Source organism: Passer domesticus, chromosome 3 (assembly GCF_036417665.1).
Source record: "Passer domesticus isolate bPasDom1 chromosome 3, bPasDom1.hap1, whole genome shotgun sequence".
NCBI lineage: Eukaryota > Metazoa > Chordata > Aves > Passeriformes > Passeridae > Passer > Passer domesticus.
The window spans coordinates 88,398,910-88,423,410 of NC_087476.1; the positions used below are offsets into that span (position 1 = coordinate 88,398,910).

The window sequence follows — 24,501 nt, forward strand, 5'->3', positions numbered from 1 at the left end:
TAATTACTTTTTTGCTTAGAGAAAGTAAAACGTATAGGAGAAGTAGGAAAAAATATGAAAGAAATTCTTGTTCCTATTGAATCCTGAAGTAGCTTCTGTCTATAAGATAAGCTTTGCTATGAATTCTTTTTCACAGCAAATTCATGGAGGGAAGAAACAATAAAATGTTGATCCGTTACAAGTGCATATGAGCCTTACGCTACCAAGCTCTCTAGAGGAAATCTGTGATTATGCTGGGCCAGTTTGTTCAGTTTTTATCTCTTTTACATCCACTGGCCTTGTATTAAATTGTCATTGTCCTAAAGCACATGAGAGAGAAATGAATTGCATTTCTCGACATGCTCTGACAGTGAAATATTTAGCCTCTCTGTCTCCAATCATACTCATATGTATGTTTGATAGTGCAGGGATGACACCAACAGTCGCTGCAGCTTGACACTCCACTTATTACACGTTCTTTTACATTTCGTGTATCGTCTTTTAGGCTCGACTTAGGGAGTCATACGTGCACAGTGCTATCTGTAGCAGCATATATGTATGTGGTTTTGTTCTGTATATTTGCATTTTCTGTGAAATCTTCTGCCTGTGCCCAGCCATTCTTGCGTTCAAACATGTTTATATCCATGCCTCTGTGTGTGTTCCAGGTGTATAGCATATTCCTTATGCAGTTTTGGCAATGTACATCTATTGTTGTGTGTTAGCCACAGACATATACACAGTAAGTATATATATATATATGCAGAGCTATATAACTTCCCTCTGTGCAGTTGCTTGTCAAAAAGCAGCTGCCTTTATGTGGTTTTATGTGGGTTTTTTCTTATCCATGAGAAAAGAGCTGGCCAGCAATGTAAAGTATTTACAGCTCATTTTGTATTAGGTTCTCCATGTAATCTAGCAGGTTTTGTATTGTACTCACAGTTTTGCTCTTAAAGGATGCTGTATTTTTTTATTAAAAAAATTATCTTACAAGTAAATGAGATGTCTAATATTTATTCACATTTCTGTAAGTTTTGGCTGTCAAACAGATTTATTTTTTCAGCTAAGTATGTCCTTGGACACACAGTTATATTTACATCTAAAGAATATAATTATTTTTAGGGGGGAAAGCCTCCTGCATGTGGTTGTTAATACACACCATGATGTCCTCAGACAAAAATATAAAATACATATGCGGTTTTAATGCTCCTTAGTCCTCTCCAGAAGTCCTACAGTTGTGAAGTTTTTGTTTTCTTCTTTTGTTATGGGTCTGTTGTCCAGAAGTAAATACTATGAAATATTAAAGAAAAATGTTAAACAGAATTTGCATATTGCCAGATAGTATTGCTTAATTATTCTTTCAAGGCCTTGGTATTTCTTTTTCAGTAGCACTTGGGAAAGTAGCTTCTATAAGATATTGCCTTTTGACTTCTGTGTCTTATGGAACAATTTGTGTATTTTCTGTGTTACAAAAGCTTTAAATCTCTTGGGTTTGTTTACATAATGCTGGTAGGGTAGTGTTTTCTAGTAAATTTGTATTTCCTTCAAACAAAGAAGGGCTTTTCTCTTTGCTGTTCCTTGAGATAGCAGGTTTACATCAAAGGGAATCTTACCTAATTTCCAATCATTTTCCTCTTTTAAGTAGCGTAGCTTTTAAATCAGAACATCATTACCCATTTCTTCTAAAATTGAAATAATTTTTTTTTTCACTTCAGCTTCTTATACTTGCTCGAAAAATGTCTGTTAGCAGCCTAATGAAAGTTAGAGCAATAGAAGTACTTTCACAGAGTATGAGACAAACATATGTTGTTTTTCTGTACCACTGAATGTCTTATTCTTACCGTGGGTCACCAGCCTGAATTTTTATGTCATCTAGGTGAAATTTTCTTACTTAGTTCAAAATTATTTTCAAGGCAAAGCAAAACAAACGAAAAAACCACCCGCAAAACTTAATATTTTGTGACACTAATACAGACCCTTAAGTATGAAATTGGAGGAGGATCACCATACACTGTGGTAAGTTAGTATCATGGGGTGTATGAAATAGAAGGCCTTGTCCTCGGTCTAATCAAGCCATTTATAATATCCTTGTACAGAATTGTGCACATCTATTTATATGATAGCCTTCTGAAATATGATTAGTTACCCTTATGCATATGAGAATAGTCGAAATATATCCTTTCATCTTACAGTGAAAATTATATTCTCTTTTCCTGAGTAAAAACTCTTTGCAGCTTTGAGCTGCTGTCTTTATATGGGAGGGCAGAGTCTCTTAAAGGGTTGTATTCTGAAACCAAACTTTAAGATACAGTGATTAGAGGTTTTTCAAGTTATTACTCCATAGCTTTGCGAAGATGTCTCTTAGCACTCTGTGTGTTTTTATGTTGCTGTAAGTGAAAAAAAAAAACCCTGCACATCTCCTTTTCATCATTTTGATTGGAACTACATACCATATGTAATGTGTTTTGGCAGCACTTACCTAGCCAAAGAAAACAAATTAATATTAGCCATGCTGAGGGGTGTCAGAAGTATCACAGATGTGTCGATTTAGCTTTGCTCCATCACACACTCTTCCCTTAAACAACTGGTCAAGCTGTCGCAAAATGTAGTGTTGGCTACAGTGAGATTCTAATAGGTGTGATCAGGGATTGATGGCTTTGGCAAGTTGGAATGAGAAGATTATGTGGAATTGCTGTTGCTTGTTTTGAATTGCCTTGGAAAAAAAACCCTAACTCTAAACAAACAAAAAAAGAAAAAAAAATTTAAAACCCTAAAAATCTAATTCAAAAAATTTAAAGCCAGCCTTATGTGCGTATACACCCCCTGCCCCCCCCCCAAACCCAGCTAGATAGGAAACAATTTAAAGTCCTGTAGATGTAGAGATGCTGGTGAGTGAAATGAAAAAGTCATATCTAAAATGTACTGCTAGCTTGTTCCTAAGCATTCTGAAATTCCTTCCCATATAAAGGTGCCAGGATGGGTGGGGAGGAGGTGGCTTGTTTTATTCTGTCCGTTCTTACCTGTGATATTGCTACTCTTTCCCTCATCCCCTCTGTTTCTGGGCTTGTTTCTAGAGCTGTTTTGGAAGAAACACTTTTTTCAATCTCACACATGAATATTTTTAAGGAAATACAAAACAGGAAAATCGAGTAAAAACAATAGTTAACAAAAAGCTGGAATTATACTCTTTTATGTATGCTTTGCAGAGTACTACTGGCAGTTTGTATAGTTTTCCATATATTGAAAATGTAAGAGAAAGAATGAAGCAATTTTCTCTGTATTCTTTATTTACTTTAAATTATTTTTTTCTGTCTTTAAATTGGTTGTAGAATTTGGTTTCTGTCTTTGTGAAGGATGAATGCCAGTGTCACGTTGTGTTTAAGTTGGTATTTTATTGCTTTAGGTGGACCGTGATATGCTCGATTGGCAAGTATTAATGCTAAAATAGTTTTCAGAGGGATTAATTTCAGCAAGTCTGTGAGGCTTTCTCCTGCACAATTATTTTTTCACTCTTAAGGGGAAAAAAAAGGAAAAGCATCAAGTTAAAAAAAGGTGCTAAAACTCACCTGCCATCTAAAGTAGATTTAGAGTGCATTTCCAAATCAAATGCCCGTATATTGCTAGCAAAATTAGCTTTGAAGAATGGCAAAATTCTTACATCAAAAAGTGGATTTTTTTTTTTCACCCCTTACCATGGCAGTTTATTGCTCTTTGAATGCAAGTTTTTCTCTACTGAATTATATTCACTTTGCCAGGGAATACTTTCACTGATGGGAATGTTCTCATAGCAGCTGCCACCATGGTGGGACAGACGAGATGTTCCGAAGTGGCGCGAAACGCCACGTCTGCAACCAACTGTTCCCCTCAGCGTTAAAGGGGTGACGCTGGGGTTCCCTGTTGCTGAGTGACATCCAGGGACACCCCATTGCTCTCCTGGCAGGAGCCGCTTGGGCCCAGTTGGTGCTGGGGAATACGAAGGGCGCCGAGCAGCCACCGCCACGGCAGGTGGCTGACATTGGTAAGAATGACACCTGTCCCATCAATCACCAGGCCCCGGTGTCACAGATGGAGAAACAGCAATCGGCCGCATTACCCGGCGCTGCACACTTGGCTTAATTCGGCTCATTGTTCTCCCACAAATCTCGAGGATGGCTGTTCTGCCGGGAGCCCCGGCAGAGGCGCAGGATGGGCTCAGGTGGTGGCACGGGGCTGCCCTTTGCTGCTCCATCAGAGGTACTCGGGGGGAGGCTGTCACTCGGGAGAGCCTGTCACTGGGCTGTCCCACTGGCACTGGGAAGGAGCCTCTACGCGGCGGCTGGAGCTCCAGCTTCCAAAGGAAGGCTGTAATTAATCAAAGAGCCGAAACTCAGGGTTTCTCCTGGTGTTCCAGAAGTTTTCATTTAGCGAGCTGAGAGCACACAGCCAGGTTAATGTTTAACTCTTCAAATGCTGTGCTCGTCCTGGGAATACACTGTCACCCTGAGGAGAATGAAGGGGATGCTGTGCCTATTTCCTATGGCAGGTGAAATCTTCAGAGCCATGACTCTTCTGAAGTAGTTGGTCTGCTATTATTCCTCAGGAGTTAGCACTGACATTTCTGTATGTGAGACACTGAATGGAAAGGAGAGTTACCGAGAGGCTTGTCTGGGGGAGAGTGGGGGATTTTTTTGTTTTGGTTTTGTGGTGTGTCTTTTAGTGCCAGGTGAAGGCTGGATCGTGAGAAATCACTGTCTTGTTATGGACAAAACCAGTGAAGGTACTTAAATGCCTTCAGACACTGTAACCATTTTCCTTTCTTTTGCTTTTTCACCCTTTGCAAATCTTGGAGTTCTTGGAGGATAGGAGAACAGAATAAACAAAAAAGTAAATGGAAATTCTTTTTTTCTACTAGTAAGGCCTGTGTCAGATCTGTTTTGAACGCATTTGAAACTGATTGCTTCCATGCTCTTTTCCAAGTAGTACCAGATAAATGCCTGTGAATTATTGAGATGGAAGTGATCATTCTTCACAAAATTTTCTCATTTTTTCCCTCTCTACGTCCTTTTTGTGTTAAGTGCTATGGAGTGACTGTTTTTGTTGTAAGCTGCTGGTTTAGTTGTGATTAATGTCAAGCAGAAAACCTGTGACGTGCCAGAAGCAGGCTACAGTGTGCTGAAGACACAGCTTATGTTTGATTGTGTGTAAATACAGTTAGTTAGTTAGGTTTATCTGATAGCCTGGCAGAAAGAGAGAGGAGCAGTACAAACTGTTTTCAGTAACTGTGCTGTTCATACACCTGATAAGATTGAGAGTGCTTTTGAACTACTGATATGCTTTGAATAAGAAAAGAATAATCGCATCCATTGGCACCGGCTTATCAGGAATGAAGTAAAATGCCAGCACTTTTACATTAGCAAAAGTAAATGTTTTAGACACTTTGGGCCTTTTTTTCATTTAAATTAAATAGCAGGGTGCTTTTGAGTGTGCTGTAATGAATAGAAGGATTTATTACCTTGACAAAATTACAGGTGAATGTGTTGAGAGAGGAGACCTCGGCAACAATAACAGCTCTTTTGATAAGTGGCTACAGCTATTCATGCTTTTGGTACAGAAATGCGGCAATTTTATCCTATCTTGCTTTGTGAAGTGCCGTGGCTAACTTAAAATGTGCAGTTCTTCATAGTGTAACATACTTGTGCTATTTGTAATGTACTGGCAACATATTTAATATTTGGCACGTAACATGGCTGCACATAAAATCATGCTTGATCATTTACTTGTGTGTTCGCTGCCTTCAGTTGCTCTATATTTTCATGTTTGAAAAAGAATATATTTCAAGAGTATTTGCTGGGAAGGCGTGGTATGATTCATCATTGACTTACCCCAGCAGGCATGAAGCATGCTCAGGTGCACTATTATTTTCTCAAAGTTTGCTGATTTGTATTTTTGTACCTTTTTTTTTTAATTCTACGTTCTTTTTCTTTCCCATGCTTACAGTTAATTCTGGGATATTCAGATTTGACGAATGATAGTGCAAGAGCATATTTGATTGATTTTAGATTATTATTGATTACTGTCAATGAGATCACTCTGACACTTTGAAATCAATGATATGTGATTAAACTAAAGCTCCACTATACATTAGGTAGCAGTCGGGAATTTAGGAACTGAATGTTCACAAGCTATAAATTGAGACAATGTTCAGATTTAAATAGCCCTTTGTTTGGCATTTGTTCACCAAAAATATATTTCTTAGGAAACTTAGTTTTCCCAAGTGCAAGCTTTCAGTAAAAGAAAGGTCATTGATTTAAGGTTTATTAAATTTTAGCTAAAAACAACTGGCTCCATTTGGGTGTAAAATAATTTAAGTACTTACTGCAGGCAACCTTCATGCTTTAGAGCTGTTGCTCAAAGGTTTCATTCTTCTATGAAGATGTCAACTGTAAATATAAAAATGCATCACTGAAAATGTAATGGTTTAAAGATTCTAACTGAAATAAAAATTCCTGCCTGGGGAAAGCACTATAATCAAAATAATGTAGTCTTAACTTTTTTTTTTTGTTTTTTTTCCTGCGGAGGCTGCACTTGAAAAGAGTGCTTCAAGGCAGCAGGTAGCAAGGTTGGTAGGCAATGCCAATTTTTATTTATTTATTTATATTCTCCCCCACAGATGATGATAGTCTATCTTTGGAATCGGCAATACACTTCAGCCGCTAATACAGGCAATATGTAAGCTGATGCCACTGCCTCTGAAATGCAGTATCCTGGCATTTAAGTCAACTTTATAATCTGGCAAAAACCCTACTTGGCAATATTAAAATACAGCTTCTGAAGCACTTTTATTTCTGAAAGCTTTTTATGTCTTTTTGTGTCTCTTTAGCATATATTAGATTTCTCTGGAGCAGTGGCCTGGATGTACACTTGATGGATGACTGGGGTGGGGATTCTTCCCCCCTGACCCTCTGCCATTTTCCCACCCCTCCCTAATTTTAAAAAAAGCTGTAGTGCTTGTGCGTTAGGTAATGCTGGAACAGGGATACTGCGGATGCAGCTGTTTGACAAAATTAATGTGGGGCTTTTGTACCATTGTTAGGTAAGTTAGGAGAGATTTTCCAAGGTAAGAAGGACAGTGTGCTGCAGAGGTCTTGCTTGCATCTCTTTGAAGAAGTCTTTAGCTTCTACTGAGAGTGGACTGATTCAAGACTAAATGGAATAATGCCATTCATTTTAGCAGGTTTTGGATCAGTCTGTATAATGGATTTTTAAAAAATGAATGATTTGGTAGTATTTTAAAATCAGTCAATCAAAGAGTGGAGCCTGTGTCCAAGGACTTGCTGCCAGGATGTGACATTTACACCAGTATAGAGTTGCCTAAGGGAGTGTGACCAGGAAATACTAAGATTACCCCATAATATTTTCTGTGTGAGCTTAAAAGCAGTGTTGGCATTATGCCCGTATCTTCAGCCTTGAGTTGCCTAAAGAGGAAGTAGAAATCCTTCAGATGGAGATGGTAAGACAAAGTGAGACTGACCCTTTTTTTTCTTGATTTTACATCTGAATTGCAAGAGAGGTTGAATTTACATAAAGATTGATTTATCTTGCTTTGTTTCTGGTGATGAATTTGGGATGTAAAGCTGCAACGTGGAATACATATGTCTGCTTGATGCATGTCACCTTTTTATATATATGCTGAAACACCTTGGTGTTCCTATGCAGAATTCAGGAATCACCAAGGGTCATTCAGTGTGTCTTTGCCTATGGGATATAAAATAAATTTTAATGGATGGAGAATTACCTTGTCTGGCCTCCAACCAACATTTTATTTATGAAAAGGTTTGTCTAGTGTTTAAGAGATATAGGAGCTTGGCTTTTGGACAGAAGGCATTTTTCCCTTTGTAGAAGGAAATAGGCCAAGGTGGCATAACAGGATAAAGAGACAGTTTGCTCTCCAAATATTCGGGTGCTTTTTTATTTTATTTTAGTCATATAAAGAGTACCATGAAGTGGGTGTGAAAGTACCATGTACTGTCCTCCATTTTAGAGACTTTTATAGTGCAAAACTTTGTTGTAGATAACAGAGCCTTCATCTCGGTCTCTGAGTTGGTAAATATACACATGATTTTTGTCCCTGATCTCAATGCACATTTTGCTTCCATGTGTTCACCAAACAAAAGATTTCTGTTTTCATTTGGTTTGGTTCCCTTGAGTTTCTTATTCTCCTTGGCTATAAATGCTTTGTAATTTCAGACCTATTCTTTTAATCACAGACCACTTTTTTATCTTGGATAAAGCATTCAATTTTCTGTACAAATGAGGCCATAAGTATGACTTTATGGCCTTTTTTTTTTAATGCTTGTGTGTCGATTAGTGTTGTGATTAAGAAAGAAAACCTGGTTTCTGCAATAGTAACATCTCGAATTTCATGTGAAAATATGTTGAAGGAAGTTTTGGGGTTTTTTTTTTTTTTGAATCTGCAAAAGCCTGTTCCTCTAAAGATTCACAAAAGGAGCATTATCAGCATTCAGTACTTCTGTTAGAGCAAAGCCTATTATTTCATTAGGCACAAAGGAAAAGGTGAGTTACACAGTAGATATTTATAAAGGTTGTGTCCATGACATTTGTCTCTAAGATTTGCTGTCTGGAGAAGAACTCCTAGAAAAGCGAGGCATGTAAGCTTGTGCACTATACACTGGTTTTAAATATGAACAGTTGGGATTAGTGGAGCAAGGAAAAGGAACCAGGAATATCAGGTCTTTCTTGCCTTTTACAGTTTTTGCACAGCAGTTGGGTTTTTGTTTCCACTTTAGTGATAAGTTTTTTGTTGGAGCTGTTGAGGATTGTCTGGGAGCGGCACAAACCACAACCCATCAGCAGGCTGCTAGTCAGCAGCAGGTGTGAACAACATAAAACAGGATAAATGCTGAACCAGAGTGTGCACTAAAAACAGAACCCCCTGTCTTGGTTTTACAAGGGCAGTAAGATTAGAAGCACTCTTGTCGTGTTTACTAAACAGTGTTTAGTGGACTATGTAAATGGCTCTGCTCAGCTGCAAAGGAATAAATGCAAGAATTATTATGCACTTGAGATTTTTAAAGACACTTTTTCCTCCTTTAAGAGTGCACCTCTGTTACTGTTAAAGCAAAGGGAGAGAGGTAAATGCCAAGGTGTTCAAAGTTAGGGCTTCAAAACTGAAGCGGAGAAAAGGGAAGATGGAATGTCAGCATTCAGTGTTTAAACTTTCTTAGTCGTTGACATAAAGGAGGAGGTAGATTTTACTGTCTTTTGGAAATTACACCTTTGCAATTTAGGGTTTAATGTCTGCTTCTTTCTTCTCTACACCTTTCCTTTTAAAAGGCAGCTTTTTCATTCCTTTGTGTTTGCATATTTGGGAGCTGTTAAAACCATGTATTTATTATATCCATTACATTCAACACCAACATCTGCCTTCATTTATGCTCTGTATTATAAGTATTTTTCTCTTTCCCATTATTTCTGGAACAGATTGAGAAGAGATTAGAATCTATCAAGCTGCATTTACACTATATGCATTGTGTCATTTGAAAAATAAGAAGGCAACAAAAGAAAAGCAAAACAAAACCAAATTCAAATCCAAAAAACCCTCAGCAAATAAACCTCTAACAAAATTAACAAAACCCAAACTCAATTCCAAACCCCTCCAGAACCAAAACACTAACCCACAAAAACACAAGTAATTTTTCCTGAACTGGTAAGCATTTTTGTAAGTTCTGCAAACTCAGCCTTAGCGAAAATCATCAGATGTATTTGCAGCGCCTCTGAGGAGAATATAATCCTTTTGAAAATCAACTTCATGGTATTTATATCAAGTCTAGTTTAAGTATAATTATGTCTTCTTTCTTATGATGTACTTATGGGATTGGGATTGACAATTACTTTTCTCGTAGAATAGAGTGAAATTTTTTTAATCATTCAGTCTCCTTTCATCACCCTAATTGCTTGCAAGTTTACAGGTTATAGAGATATATTTACCCATGCTTTTTTGTTTTGTTTTTGTTTGTTTGTTTTGTGTGCTTTGGTTTTTTTATGCTGAAACACTCTAATGAACCTGCTAATAGCTGCTTTTGGCGTCCAGATCATGTTTTCAGAGACACCTCTGCAACTCAACCCTTTTGCTTCAGGGCATCCCTGTACACCTCTTTAGAGGTCTGTTTTTTGAGGGGAAACGTTGGGATAGGATGAGAGGTTTGCTTATGCATGTTGACCACAAGGCAATGGCAAGCATTTCCCAAGCAGGAATATTGCATTCTGAGCTTAAATCTGAAGAGAATTGAGTAGGCTTGCTGGAGACCAGAAAATAGTCAAAAATTAATCTATTAATCTATTTTCTAAAATACCTGAAGTAGTCACTTTACCTTATTAGTTAGTAGATTTAAATCCATCATTAAAAGCAATTACTTTAATACCTACTCCATGAAAATATATCTAAAACCTTATAAAAATAATTATTTCATTCTTTCTTATTGCATCCCAACCCCCCCCCCCCGAGTTAAGTACACAATTTCAGTGCTAAGAATATACATGAGTGCTTCAACAATGAGTTTTGATAATGAAAACAGAAGGGTTGGGAAATCCTAATTTTCCAGTGTATTATTTTATTATCAGTATTGAAACAAGCTTACCAACACAGTACACATTTTAAATCCAAATGTGGTTCTGGGATTGCTGCTCCAGTAATGTGAGTGTTACTGTTGTGGCAACCTGGTGGTGGCTCAGAGGTTTGTTTTTAAGGAGGGTGTTCCTGCATGTTCAGAGTTCTGTTCATCTGTTGTTGTAGAGAAAACAGCTTATATCATTTTGGTGAAATCATGACTTGTGTGATAGCATTTGTAAAGTGCACTGCTTTTACTGGCTCTCTGTGATGTAGTAAACTGGTTACTATAGCTCAAAATGCATTTCTGTAGCTGGTTCTGTAGCATAGTTCACCATTTCAAGAATTTGCTGGTCACAAAATCTGTTGCACAGGTTTATGAGTTTGCACGTATGATCCCTGGGGTTTTTTTTTTACCTTTTTATTTTTTTATGCTCTTCCTCTTTTTTTTCTTTTTCTTTTTTTTTTTTTCTCAGAGGTGGTAATATAAAACCTTGAAGTTCAGGCTTTTCAGTTAGGACATATAAGCATAAAGAAGTTGTGCTGCTTATCCAAAGTTTATCCTAAGTGCTTAACCTCTTTGGCCTTAGAATCAGTCTGGGTATCCCATGAAAGCAGTCTGTCCCGTGAGGTTTTCTATAATTCCTATCTTCTGCCAGGTCAGAAATAAACAAGAATAGACTTTTTGAGAATGCTGCTATGTCTTCTCCCTGGACCAGATGAAACTAGATGCTGTATTATTATGTTTATTATTATTTGAGTCCCTGATGAGTGTGTTTAAATCCCTGAAGAGATAAGTTCTTGTTTGTTTCAGGTTTCCTTTGCCAGTTTGGACCAGTTCTCATTTACCCATGCAGGTTTATTTACAGTCAGTTTCTCTTTCCAGTTATACCAGTATGCTCAGGGGAAGCAGAATATCACACAGGACATGTCTCAACTTAAACTTTTTCTCTTGCCTTCAAGATCGTGGAATTGCTTATTCTGATTTTAAAAAAAAAACAAAATAACAAAAACAAACAAAACCCAAACCAAAAAAAACCCCACCAAAATGATTTTTTGACTCAGTAGTTGAGTGTAATTCCAATCAATTCCATACAGTGCACCTGGCTAATACTTAATATCTATATAAAGGAAGTGTAGAGGCCCCTGTCATAGTACTGTGTTTGGTGTACAGGGTGTAAATACATAGGTGATTCCTATTCAGAGACTTTGCTGACTGCAAATACAAGAAATTCATGAAAGCTGCAGAAAAGGGCGTGACATACTTTTCTAATGTGGCAAGCACAACCACGCTCTCTATGTGTGCACATGTAGTTGCATAAAATCTCTGTGTGTGATTGTATCGTCAATTTAAGCACACCAAGAAAGGCTAACGAGGAAGTATGGGCTGTTTTATTGTAGATCAGCAGAAATCTCCCTGGTGTTTGAGGGAGAGCTAGGTGGTTTCATCTGTGTCAGCTCCGAGAAGGTGAAGTTAATAAGGAGGAGGTAGAAGGAAAAGCGCTGTGGAAGGAAGACAGACCAGGGAACAACGCAGGCTGCTGGTGTTGACATAGCACAGGGGGTGGGTAAGACATTGGAGAAACAAATCTGGATAGTACAGGATAGTACAGATTGCATCTGACTGACTGCTTACATTTAATATTTTTTTTTTTGCAATATGATTTTTAAAAATGGTCCTTTTAATATGCTGTATCAGTTGCCTGCTGACTTGAAAAAAAATGTAGTTAATTGCTTCTGCTTATTTGGACAGCAGTACATTTTGTATAAAAAGGGCAACTTCTGTGGTACAATGATACTGGTGCCAGTCAAACTCTGACAGATGTGTCACCAGATTTCTTTCTTTTTCATTTGTATTCTTGTTCAAAACATGTATTATAATTTCGGGTGTCTTCTTCAGTGTGTTTTGCCCAGAGTTCCATAGAGGAAAGCATCACGTGAAATTGTTAATTTTTGCAGTCAAAGACAGACCTACTGCCTCAGGTTTTGTTTGCATTTTCCCTAGCAGTGTCAAGTATTTTGTAATAAACTTAGTAGTTCTATATGTTTCTTAAGATAGGTAGAAGACATTCAGTCAAGAGACGTGATGGAAACTGAGGCTTTTCACTGTGGATATACTAGGTATTGAGACTTCATCTAAAAACTGTGACCATGTACTAGAAAATATATAGATTTATGTATATAAAAAATGAGACCAGTTACCTGTGAAATAGTAAAGATGTTTGGAAACTGAAGAAGAATCAAAATTTTTGTGAAGTCATGAGTTTAAGAGCTTGTTAAGATTTCAGGCCTGTTTTGTTTTATATAGGGCACTCAGGGGCTTGCTGGAGAGCAGAGATGGACTTTTCTCCTCTAAGGGGAGAGAGAGGGGAAACGTGCCTTACACACTCTTAAGTAAATTACATTTTGGTTAAGAAAGAAAATAAGCATCTGGTCATTTATTTAACTAGTTCCCACAGTATTGTATGTAAAGGGTTTTTTCCCTGAGCGTGCTGCTTTCTGCTACACTGATGATAATGTACCTGGAAGGAAAAGGCAGCCCAGGCTGAGGCAGCCAGCGTCAGACAGGGCGGGCTGCCATCTGTCCCACCTGCTGCATTCATGTGTCCATCTGCTTACTGCAATAGCTCATTGCGGGCTTCAGCAGAGCAACATTCAGCCTGAAAAGAAGGCAGTGTGAATTATTTAGGTAGCTAGTGTAAATAAAGAGAGGGGGAGAGCAGCAGAGGAGGGGAGTTGTGAGGGGGAGAAAGCACTCTCTTACTCCTAGATGCTTTGGAATGTGTTAATGCATGAGAGCATTTGATTTGCATATAGATTTAGATGTATAGATCATTGTGAAGATTACAAGCCAATGAGTTTTATCTAGATTTAGATAGCTCTCAGCCAGTTTGCACATAAAATATAGCCAGTTTCAGGAGGAGAATCTTTGGGGACTTTAAACCTAAGTGAAACTGATGAAATGTAATGCTTTTAGGTATTAATTTAGCAGAAATAAAATATTTCCTTTAAGGGCTTTCTGTGCCCTTTGTTAACCAAGAATTTATAACTGCTTTGCATAGTCAGTGCTTCATACACACTGTGTGGTTTTGATTTGGTTATAGTTACATTTGTAGTCATCTGTACTTTATTCTAAGAGGAAAAGCAGTTGACAAATGCATTTCCTTTTTCTTACTCTCTCATGTTTATCAGGTGAAGATTAAATCCGGTCATCAAACAAATAATTTTCCAGCTGTCAGTGTATATATATTGTTACACAGACAAATATATATCTGCTTTTGTGCCTACATAAGTATACATAGAACACTTAAATATTTTAAAATATTTTTAATGGAAATTAAAAGAAATGTAAGGAACTATGTAAGAAAACATAATTTTATAGTTAGAGTAGCCTTAAAAAAATAGGTTTATTTTCAGTTGCTTGTTTGAATTTCAAAATGACCACCAGAAGATTTAGACTATGGTGGATTATTTATTTCATAAATTGAATTGTCTTTATAAGAGAAAGATCATTAGTGCATTGAGCATAAAAGTTCATCTCCATCCTTCTGTTCCAGGCATTTTAATGATAGTCGTGCCATGTCAGATTTTTTTTTTTTTGTGTGTGTGAAACATTAGTCCAATGCTGCGTTTAAAAAAAAGATTTAGCTTCCTACTTCAGTGTTTCCTGATGTCAGATTCTTCTTGCTGTCGAATTTTAAATGTCACACTTCCCTGGGCCAAGGAACAAAACCAGGATCATCTTAAGAGGAATCCTTGAAATTGTGGGAGGGTTTTGTGTCATTGTTTTGCCTGGGTTTAGATCTGCAGAAGAAAGGCACACAGCATCTTGAAATCCCAGCAGCCTGGCTACTTCTCTAAGATTTGCATGAAATTCAGCTGCAGCCTTCAAAGGGATTTGAGTGGATTGGATTCTTTAAGGTTAGTCCATGTCAAACCTATTAAGTTCAATTCACATGCAAAACCCTTTTTTTTTAAGCCAATAAGGCTCTAACTACTATTAAGGAGACATCGTGTACTCACAGTAGAGGTCCATGGTAATGGATCACCCTACTGGCACGTGTAACTAACCAATAATCCACTTTGTCATCTTTCAAATTAAAAGATCCGGTGTCCTGTATCTTCCTCAGATTGAAGAGGTGTTGTTTGCAAAAGTGGACATCCCGGAGATGGTTTTAAAGTATCTGAGTCAGTTTGCATATCCATCTTATATCTAAAATGTGATTTCTTCCCCCTCCATTAAATGAAGATTAATTGAGCCTTTGAAAGTAACTTCAGCTCTATGATTCTTAACTTTCCAGGTCTTTGAGTTCTTACTCTTCCTGTAGCGTTATTCCACTGTGCTGCGGTGAATCAGGAGACAGTTGCAGGGGGAAAAATGATGGAAATACTTTATGGTACATAAAAGGATTAGTGGCTACTTGAGAACTGCAAGGACACGACTTTAAAAAGAACAGTTAAATTTTAAATTTGAAAGCAAATTAAAGAAATTCTGTGTATCTCATAGACATTTAGTTTAAAACATCTAAATGCCTTGTCCACCAGCCAGCTGTGAAAGAAGTACTAAATGAACACACTGACCCAGTTAGAGATTATCAGAGTAAATTGATGTTTGTAGGAAATTTGGTTAAATAAGGAGCACCCAGCATTCTCTGAGGTTGCCTCTCATCCTGGAGCTTTCTGCTGTGTGAGGTCTGCAAGATTTGCCCTTCATTCTGTGGTGGCTGTGTGTTGTTGTGCTTTGGTTTGAACAAAGCAGTTTTTCTAAAATGCTGGCCAGATTCTCTGACCAGGTGAGCTGAATCCTGAAATCAATTGTGTCTTTACTGCATGGAGTCAAATTCCTTTGCTTCCACAGTGCCTGCCCTGCCAGCTGGATTGTCAGTGATCTGGCAGGATGCTGGATTCAAAGTCCTGATAACCACTCTGACTGAATTTTGTTCTGTTTAAAAGGTTTAAGTGAGGGGAAAGTAGTATCTTCTCCCTGTACTTTCTCTTGGCACGTCACGTTGCATGCTCAAAGAAAGCACTGCTTTCAGTTTAGATCAAAAATAGCTGATTTGTATGTACTGGTTGAGAACAGGTTATCTTCCATTGACTTAGGGTTCCTGATGCTCAAGTCTTTTAAAAATATAGTTCTGTTAAACACTGCAAATAAGCATTTTTTCCTGTTCTATATGTCAAGGACACATATTTCATGTTTAGAATGTGGGGCTTTTTCCTAGCAGAAGGTGAAGAAGCTGCTTCTTAATGACACAGTAACTTTTTAGACTATATCCTGCAAAGCCTGCATGCCCAAGTCACTTGATATAGGTAGTACGTTTCCTGGCAAAGTACTTGAAGGAAGGGTTAAAAGATAATAAACTCTTTCCAGTTGGCCAGGTTCACTTGCATCTTGTGATACAAATATTTAGGTTTTTCCAGTATAGAAAAGAATAAAATTTAACAAGTCCTATAATTAATTGTCTTGTATTTGGCTTTTTTTCCCCCCATTTTTGCTGGGTTTTGTATGTTTGCTTGAAGTTTTCATCTGTTTGAAGACCTGAAGTTGTTCTGACCCATGTTCAAAATTCTTTCTTGTGTTTCATGACCTCTGAGAGTAATTTTTTTAACAAGTACCTAAACCAAGAATGTTTCAGCAGGTAAAAGTTTACATGCAAGATATGGAATACTCTATTTGCCTGTAAGTTCATAATTTTTCATCTAAACATTCTTTACTGACAGCTCATAAGTTATTCAGAGTTGTACAGAGCTTGCAGCTTTTAATACTGAGGCCTTATAGTATTAATATGCCTATTTACAGCATTATTAATTATATAGCAATTCTTAGTTATTTGATTGCATTCCATAAATGCTGCTGTTATCCTGCTTGTGAGTGAGTCATGTTGTCATATGCATTTTTCACATGTTGGTATTTGGGAAGGTGAAGTTAGTAGTTTACTGAGGGAATGAAGGGGGTGAGAAGCCTGTCTAGCTGCCTGAATTCTCTTGTTCTTGGCATCCAAAACTTTGTTGAAGAGGATATTGTGAATATCTCATTGGAGAGTATAATCATGTTGTAAGGATTACATATCTGTTGTCTTGGTGGAGTGGTTCTTTCACCAAAAGGATGATTTATTATCATATTTCTTCAGAGTATTGGAACAATGAAAAAAATCCTATATTGATACTACTAACTTCTGGTAAAAAGTAACACATCTGGCTAAATTAAATTTAAATTTAAGTTTTTAACAATTTTAGGTTCTATTAACATAAAGAGAGGTTGTTATCCTTTTTCTTGTTCTTGTTTATACTTGTTGGCCGTCCCTGAAAGAAGGTAGATCTGGGAGAGCAGGGCAGAGGGAGAAAGGTTAAATGGCAGAGCAGTTGAATTGCTTTAGCGACAGATTGTCTCCAGAAAGGCATTGAGTTGTTTTAAGGATTAGTTTGGGAAAACTTGAGTTGAATGCACTTTTCTTCTGTGCATATGTTGCATTCCTAATGCTGCCAGTCATTTATTTTTCAGAAAAAACCAAAATTTCTCTCCAGAATAAGATTAGAGAGCACTTGGGAAATTTTAAAAAGCCAAGTTAGCGGCAACACTGGCTGGAGTTTTACCTGTGCTATTTTATTGTGAGATTCTTAAAGCACTGGAGCAGATTATTAAAACAGTATATATTTTACTCTTACATTATGATAACGCCAGAGTCATTTGCAGAGTTATTATCAACAGTCTAAGGGGAAAAATGCCATTTCTCACTCAAAACTCTTACCAAATTCTTTATGAATTTCTGTTTGTTCTCAGAGGAGGTCTGTCATTGCTGGAAGGTAGTTCTTACAGGGAGAATCTTGCATCCTATCAGCTTGTCTGAAACGTTTTCTCCTGGAAAAGCTGCACCATATGAGCTGGGAGTGCGGGAGGCTGTGTGTGCAGTCCCTCTTCGGAAAAAATGCGCTCAATCTGTTTCAGACGAGTTCCCTGAAAGATGGGTTAAATCAACTGATTGAGCTGATTTTCTCTCTTGAGGTGATATTTTATTTATATGATAAAATGCTTGGAAAGTGATTAATTTGTCAGGGGAACATCTTGTTACTGTAAATTTGCCGAATGTGTAATAAAATTGCCATAACACAGATGGGAAAATGAAGATCTTTTAAAATGAAATAACTGAGCAGTCTGCCTACACTTTCAGCACTTAAAATTAACTTGGTTAAATTTCTTTGTCATTTTTACCCCTGGAAAAATGCAGGCTGGGGAAGATTAGTGGCAAATGTGTGGTGTGAGTTTGTGTGTGTTGCAGGTGGAGGATACAGGAACAGGTTCTGTAGTTTTCCTTCTGCATCAGAAGGATCTGATGGATTTATGAAACTTCTGCCAGGGATTGAGTGAATTTTAAAAATTTAAAATACACAGGTCGGACACTCCTTCCCAGTAGTAGAGAGTTTAAGAATAGGGGACCTTTGTGGGCACAAACCTGAAGTCATTAAGATGTATATAAAATAGTGCTTTTGTGCCACTTTGTGCAGGATTGCTCTCGAATGAGAGCTAAATAGTGTAATACACTTCTTAAGTCTTTTTATTACAGTCTCATATTGTAGGGAATATAACTCAGATTATCTAGGGGTGTACTTGAAAAGGCAAAGGAAGGGATACCTTCCCTGTGCCTGCATTGCAGTGTCTAACAAGTGAAAATAGCATTAGTGAAGGAACAATGCCTTTTATTCATACATTTTACTACTGCCTGTCCATTTGTCCACCAGAATGAGCCACTTATCATGTTTCCATATTTCTCCCTTATAACTTAAAGAATTATGAAAGGAAAATTCAATTTTTTGCGTCCTTGTATGACAGGTAGAGTGGATACTGTGGTCATTTGGATTAAAAACATATCCATCACCACAAGCTGACAGGTTATTATTATGTCTTCTTTGAATATATGAATTTTATCCCTACACGTTGGAAATGTAAGAATGGTAACTTTTTATATAAATAATTATCCTGGGAGTGATGTACTGCATATAGTTGCCATATTTTTTCACTTTTACAGCATTCTTGGCCTTATCACCCATAACATAAATCTCGGGCTCTCATATTTAATGCAACCTGTAGGATAACCATGCCTGTATAATGTACAGTCAGCCAATCCCACGTCGTCATTTGACTATCATTATTTGTTGTCCTATGACGGATGTTTCAGTTGATGTCCCGTTTTGGATTTTACAGAATGATGCAGCCAGCCAGGGGTAGATGAGAGTGTCCTCTTTTAGGTGTTCATGCTGATCTCCACAAGCACCCTCAGTTTATTAAGCTTCCAACTATAGGCAGTTAAAGTCTTGAGTATATTGGTGTTATCTTGGTTGCTCATAATTTATTTTTCAGAACACCAGGCTATTTATTCTATGAAGTGATAGTAATGCAAAGATTTACTGTCAGACCCTCTACTGTGTTAAGAACAGGGGAAGAAGTGAAGCAGATTTGGTAGATGTTCTAAGCAGATGCTTAGTGAAATGGTTCTTATTCGAGATCTCGGTTCCATCATGGGAAAAAAATCTGATTCCCAGTCTGGTAAAATCATAATTTAATGGCATCCAATAGGATGCCATTAAATTATGATTTTAAATTAACTGATTTAAGTTATGATTTTAAATTAACTGATCAGGGCTGATCTTTGGTTTGATGAGCATCCTCAACTTGTGCTGAAACTGGTGAGGCACAAAACTTCTCTGGATGAGATGCATTCTATTTATTTGAATTTAAAATTCTATTTGAATTTACTGGTGGAGTGCCACACTTTCTTCAGGCCAGTCTTCCTTTCACTGCTTACCCAAGGAGAGTCAGCTTAAAGAGAACTTTTAGCTGTACAAGAAATAAATGTTTGATCTAGACTTAATATTGGTGAAATAAACTGAAGCAAATATGTCATTAAAATACAGCTGAAATTTGCAGCGTGCAAGGTGGGGTAATTAATGCTGATCTATTATGTAAAGCTTTTCTTGGACAAGCCTCTCATGGACATTTTCCAGAAGAGATGGCCACAGGTGAAGCATGTAATGATTGCAGTGTATTGATACAGTTGCTTTATAATTGCAAGTAGCAACCTCCCTGTTCTACAGTGTTATAATTGAGCAGGTACATAGTTGTTACTTTACATGATTTTCCTGGAAAATGCTGAATTTCTTTCTTCTTCTCTCTGTGCCTCCCACCAAAGAAAAGGCAAAAGTTAAAAGAGTAAAAATAATATCAGGACCTTGTGCGAAGCTTATCCTGTGAAGTTCTGGAGTCATGCAAACATTTTAAAAGTGAAAGCCTTTGCTTCCTGACCTTTGCTGCAGATACCAGAGGCAAATCTTTGACATGTAAACCCAGTGGCATAGATAAGTTTGAATTACACATAGTAATATGTGAAGAACAGGGAACTGTGAAAAGCCAAAGGTTTATTTATTTGTTTGTAAAAATCTGTAATCACACATTAAAATCCAAGATAGACTAGAAAATACTTAAGCTGTATAGGTTTTGCCTCTATAAATTATCTGATTTATCTCAATATGTGACGAATTTGTTCATCAGTACCACATCCAAGTAACATACTCAACTATTTGTTCAATCTCTTTCTATTTCCAGTGCTTCCAGAGTCAAGATAATTCAACAAAGAAAAACTAGAGTTCAATGGAAGAGGGTTTTTTTTTTTTCTTCTTACAGTTTTCACTTAAAACTGTTACAGGGCTTCATGGTGTAGAAATAGAAATGTTGTGTGTTAAGAGACAGGGTTCATATCACTCCAATGCTATAGTTCAAGTAAATAAATAGACTGTGGTGCTCTCCAAGTCCTTGCATGTCAGTGTGGTTTTCTTTGAGTGCAGTAGGTTATGGTAATCCACTTGCATCTTGTGTATCAAGAGTATCAGGACCTTAGACCCTCTGAAATCACAGGCTGGGTTAGGGAATAACACCATTAGCCGGTATAAATTTGCAGAGCTTCAGAATTGCTGGGTCTATTCCCCTGTACCCAAGGTTTTGACCCACAATGAATGGCAGATGTGCTGTATTTGGAACAAATTTGATTTTGTTTTTCTAGCTACTATTCCCATTAAAATAACAAACCCAGCACCATTTATAAAATTACCCAGACAATTTAAGCACTTTGAGAATCGAGCAGTGATATCGGAGGAGGAGGAGTCTTCTTCAGAATTCATGCTCATCTTTAGAACTGACATCTCTGTTCATGGCTGTTTCACAGCAGTTAAAAATTTGTTTAAGCAAATAATAGTGGATTTTTAATGCATTCCTCTTTCATATAATGAAAACTAGCACTCCTTTTTGCATTTTGCAGAAAACAAGATATTCTGATAAGTTGTGCTGTGAAGTATTTGATAAATACTTTATCAAAGTATTTATTTTCCTAGTATTGTTTGCCTCTTTCATTTTGAATCCTTAAAAAAATCCCCACCCCAATCATAAAACCTTGGGCTATTCACAGCTACGCATTGCTGACACATTACCCTGTGTGCTGGTTAGTTCTGTTCTTGCCATAGGCTTTATATTTGGAAAGGCTTCACACAAAGAAATTTGGATTAATTTAACAGAAAAATAAACATATTAAATTAGGAGTAAGAGGAAATTTAATTAAGTTTTCCATTTAGGAAAAAAACCCCTTATATATTTCAAAACAACAAAGGTCCCATTTTGGAGGTGGAAGGCAAATTCCCTTCTCAGACATAAATATTCAAACTTCCAAAGCATGTTTTAATCAAAGGCTTAGAAAACAAACAAAATGTACTGGATTGGAATTCTCTCAAACCATGACAGGGTTCCTATGCCCTGATGTTCTGTTGAGCAATTTTGGACAACTCTTTACCTTTCTGTGTTTTGTTTTGTGCTCTGTAGGAGTGTGATAGGGGTACTCTCTGGAAATGTGTTAAAAATCAGTAAGTTACAGATCATTATTAATAAATAGTACCATAACATTATGGTTAGAAATACTTGCCTAAGTCCTTTTCCTTACTTGTCTATTGATTTCAACTGATCAGGTCAGAGAGCTCTGTGTGGGAACCAGGAAAGCTGAGTCAATCCTAGACCCAGTAGCTGAGGGACTCCCTGTCTGAGAACACTTAACCACAGAAAAGGCCTGGTCCCCTATTTCGTTTTCAAGTCCTGCAAAAGTGATTGGGATTTTTGTCATCCTAACATAGCTAAAAGTAAGACTGTGGCACTCTAGACACTCTTTTAAACCACTTTCAAATTTATTTTTTTTTTACCTTTTAGGTTTCCTACAGATATTTTCATCTCATAATTTGAAAGGAATGTTTTCTCCCTCGTAGAATCTTACATCTCACTCCTTTTAGTTTCTTTATCAAAAATACAGTTTCAGGCTTTCAATATGAGACCGTGACAAAGTGATTTTATAGCCAGTACTGAAAGTGACTAAACTTGACAACAATTGTATTTTATGACAACCACTGCTTTCATGTCCACAGCCTACTTTCCCATCATCAGCCATGATTTTTTCCCCTTTTTTCCTATCCCCTCCTCCCCCCATGACTTTTTTCAAATCTGAGCAATTCTGTATCTTTGTGCTGACTGAAAACAAATCCTTTTACCAGGAGTGCATTTTAATGGGCAGCATGCTTCACTTGAGTCACCAGAACCTAAACTGTATAATATTCAATTTTTTATCAACCCGGGACCAAAGCTTTTTCTTGAGAGCGATGTTCATAAGAGTAGTGGAAGAATTAGTATTACAGAACTAAACCAGATTAGGAGGGAATGTGAATTAGATTTGGTAACAGATGGTGCCGTGGAAATTAAAGGTGCTTTGCGAATGGAAGCGACAGCAGCTTGCCTCTTTTCCTCTCCTGTCTCTCTCTTTCATGCGCTTGATAGACGGGTATAAATCACAACAATCCCGTCTTGACAGCCAATTTCGAGAATTTGATCTGGTTAAAGACATGGCTTTCCTGCTCCACTCACTGAAACTGGCTGCTATTTTATTTTTATACAGCACCTTGTCATATTTAGGAAAGTGGAATCACCTGCCTCTCTTTAATGAAATTTTCTTTAATTATAGTTTTAGCTCTTTAGTGTTAATTACTTTTCCATTCAGCCTGAATTCTTGGGCTGTCTCTTAGGGATGTATTTCTCTCCCCCACCCTACCTGCTTGTACTATTCACGCATATGCTTTCATTTTTCTAAAGATGCTTTTCATTGTTGGAAGTTGTTGTCAGATCCATTATAATTAGATCCTAATTATCAAAATCATCATTATTGTGTAGGAAGAAGAAGCATTATAAACAACCATTAAAGTTATAGGATCTCATTCGGCAGAGCAGAAACCTTTCAGGGTGCATGTGAAAAATAAACAAGCATACAAAATGCCCTACTGAAAACTCTAGGAAACATAAAGATCTGGAGAGAAAACCCTCTCCTTGGAAGGAAAATGTTCCCAGGTTATCTCTCCATATCTATTCCTCAGAGTCTAATCCCATATTTTTTCAGAAAAGATCAGAATAAAATTATCCTGTTTCAGTTTGCTTATGTAAATTTTCAACTTTGCTCCTCTCATTCAGGTTTCAGATACAAAAATCACTTTCTTGATGTGTGTCAGGATTGACTTATGGTTGCCTTAATACAATTATTTTTTTGTGTATAAGGCAGCAAGTGTAAGTGAGATGCATGGAGATGTGGAAATGCTACTGCCCTACTGCTGTACAGTAAAAGTCCTCAGAGTGAAAGAGAAAAAGAGCCTGTATCTAACTATATCTAAAAGAAAAAAAATAAAAATAAAACCCTCTCAAACTAGGAGAAGATCAGTAGAGCAGGCAACTAACAGTTGGTAGAAATAAAGCTTCCTACTGGCAGTCAAATCAAATGTAGTAACAACTCAACGACTCCCTGCTGCTTGCTGACAGCATGGTGTAACACACTGGGACAAACATTCACTTAAACACTGATTGCAGGAAAACGTCATTTCCCCACTCCCCACGTAGCTTTTTGGTTGCATGTGCGAGCGCACATGTATGTGTAGGGGGTGTTTAAATCCAGTGACGTGTCTGGGGGGGGCAGCACACCCTGGGAGCCAGCTGAGTGAGGGGGTGGGAGAAGGATCACTTGCTTTAGAAGTTTTAGTCCCGAGTCTTCTAAGACGCTCATTCTCTGATACTATTTCTGGTGTGTTCTCTCTAATCGGTTCTCCAATTTAACAGAGCCTGGTGTGCAAATTATAATTCTTCTGCTATAAATCTGCAGAAAATCGGTGAGGGAGCTGGGTGGGTAGACAGGTACACGGTGTGCACACACCTACACTCTGCCTTTCAGCCATGGAATGAAATTGCTGCCAGAAATTGTAAAAAATGTCGTGATGCAAACTTTGACTCTCTCTTGAGACTGAATGCATTTTTTTGTCTTCTTTTTCCTTTTTGGTAAGTGATGAATGACAGCTATGTCTCTCTGATCTCTAGTACTGGCTTTCTGACTGGTGCAAGTAAGTGCTTTTGATGCTGTAATCATTTCAAAATAATCCCTCTTTAGAAAGCCTGTTATGTTATTGAATGAATCTTTACTTACTTCTATAGTTTTTTTTTATTTTTATCTCTTGAAGTAGCTTAATGTAGCATTTAATTTTCTTTTGCTCATTCAGCTGATTTCCCTTAATAAAAAGAATCCTCACAATTAATAGCTGACTCCTTCACACTTTCCCATGTCCTCTGGGGGCTGGAGACATCAGGTGGATTCCACCTGATACCACTGAAATACAACCACAAGTAGAATGATGCTCCGTAACAGAAAAACACTTCTTAACCAGAGTTTTTGCTGTCTTACAGCGTGTGACATGAATTGTTAGTCTGCATTTGGACTAAGAAAATCTTACTCTTCCTGATCAGTTTACTGATTTACATATGATGAGGCTTGGCCATCATTCTGCTTGTCACATGACAGTCTTTT

The 24,501-nt window shown here is 37.4% G+C and overlaps 1 protein-coding gene across 27 annotated transcripts in view; it reads left to right on the forward strand.

The window, feature by feature from the left end:
• Positions 1-24,501, forward strand: part of ESRRG (estrogen related receptor gamma) — a 389,256-nt gene that overhangs the window by 235,018 nt on the left and 129,737 nt on the right. The window contains exon 1 of one of the 27 annotated variants that reach the window (XM_064414214.1): positions 701-718. The exons of the other annotated variants lie outside the window; for them this stretch is intronic. The gene's annotated coding sequence lies outside the window, so the exon portion shown is untranslated. Of the gene's footprint in view, positions 1-700; positions 719-24,501 lie in introns of those variants that run through there. 27 annotated transcript variants of the gene reach the window in all.